Here is a 1,957-nt window from a genome sequence, read left to right as displayed (position 1 = left end):
GGCCCATGAGGAGCTGTTTGGAAACACTGAACACTGCAGGGGGCTGCCAGTTTTGAGGATGGTGTGAGGTAGAACAATGATCATCGTGATTGAACAATTATGGTATCAGAACAATACACCAAATGCTTTGGAGAGTTAAAATGTTCCCTGCCTAATGGCTGCATGTTCCATATAATTATTTTCTTTGTGTGGTTATTGCAATTTTTAAGTTGTCTTTCATTACAAATTGTGTTTACAACATAGGTGACCTCCTTCTTCTATATGTTCTGTTACTTCTAGGTAGTGATGATCTGCATGTCTGAATATGGTATACATCTCTTTCTTGGATATTATCTCTTTTTGCCCCTTAGTTCTATCTTTCAGATGTTTAAAAAGCCCCCTCGTTTTCTACAAAAACTCTTTTTTATCGAAGGCAGCTGAGGGTAGGAAGGCGGTGGACTCACGAGTCCCAAATTGTAGTGTCCTGCCTGCCATTTGCAAACTGCGTGACTGTGACAAGTCAGTTCATTTCTCTCTGGCCCTCAAGTTCCTCCTCTGTAAAATGGACAAGATTTACTGAGGTCAGTGCCGCTGACGTGAGTCAGATCACGGGGGTTCACATCCTGGCTCGGGCTCTGTGACCTTAGGCAAACTTCTCCTTCCCATACCTCCTGGGTGACCGACCACCCCAGTGGGCCCCGGACCGAGGGACTGGCTGGGTCACAGGACTTTCTGGGGGAAAACCAGGCAACCCGGGGGGAAAACTGGGACCAGCTGATCACACCTTCCATGCCTCAGTTCCCTCCTCTGTAAAAGAGGGATTACAATGGAACCTCCCTCATAGGGTTGTCAGGAAAACAATCAATGTGAAAAGCACTCAGGACAACGGCTGGTGCAGTCAAGGCCCAATGTGTCAGCTATTATTCTCAGGAAGGTCCTCCCCAAGGGGTCTTCTGTCTTCTCTCTTCCACCCTCCTCATTCACTATGTCACCATCTCCCTTTCTCCTCTCTTCAGTTTAATAGCTGAAAGTCTTAAATATGAGCATAGTTAGTATTAAATCCGACGTGCTGTGAAATCCTTTGTTTCACTTACCACTACAGACAAGACCAATGATGCCTTCAAAATGTTTTTAAGCAATTTAATACAGCTCTCATTGGAATGTCATAATTTTCAAAGTTATAGTTCAATCTCCCTTTAGTGTAATGCAATAAAAAGGTTACTCTGATGTCGTTTCCTTTATATAAATAACATCAAAATGCCTCAACCCAAAAGCTGAAGAAGAAACGAGGCGGGTGAAGAGAAGCAGGCAGGAGCTGGTCTGCGGGGAGAGCAATGGGCAGCATCCCCCCACCCAGGGCCGGTCTCCTCTCCTGTCTTCCATAAAACATTCTGGGTGAGATCCTTTTGCATTCTGTGCTGTGGGAGCCAGGCCTGGCTGATGGGGTGCTTGGAAGGTGCGGGGAGTTGTGGAAGGGGTGCCTGAGAGTGAACAATGCAGCTGAGCCTCCACCAACAAGGCCCATCCGAGATGAAAACGGGGCGCCCAGCAGATGCCTGCTGCAGAGAGGCCTTGCAGGGAAAGGAGTCTTGGAACAGCTCTCTCCTCTGCCTTTTCCCTCCCCATTCTGTGATGTCTAATACCTCAGTGGGCCATAGTTTGAGGGGAGATAAAGGGAAGTGGGTGAAAGAAAAGACAGGCATTTTCTTTGATGATCAGTCCCTTTTGCAGTTGGCAGACAGTTAAAAGCCCTTTCTGGATATTTCTGCCTGGGGCCCCAGAATTCCAATCAGCCAATCTTTGTTTACAACTCTCTGTGTGGGATATACAACACCCTACCCCCAAAACCAGGCCTGTATATGAAAGAAAGAGATAAGAAAGAAAGGAAGGAAGGAAGAAAGAAAAAGAAAGAAAGAAAGAAAGAAAGAAAGAAAGAAAGAAAGAAAGAAAGAAAGAAAGAAAGAAAGAAAGAAAGAAA

This window comes from Mirounga leonina, unplaced genomic scaffold (genome assembly GCF_011800145.1).
Source record: "Mirounga leonina isolate KUSES-001 unplaced genomic scaffold, KU_Mleo_1.0 Mir_101595, whole genome shotgun sequence".
NCBI lineage: Eukaryota > Metazoa > Chordata > Mammalia > Carnivora > Phocidae > Mirounga > Mirounga leonina.
Note: the sequence above shows the minus strand (reverse complement) of the source record.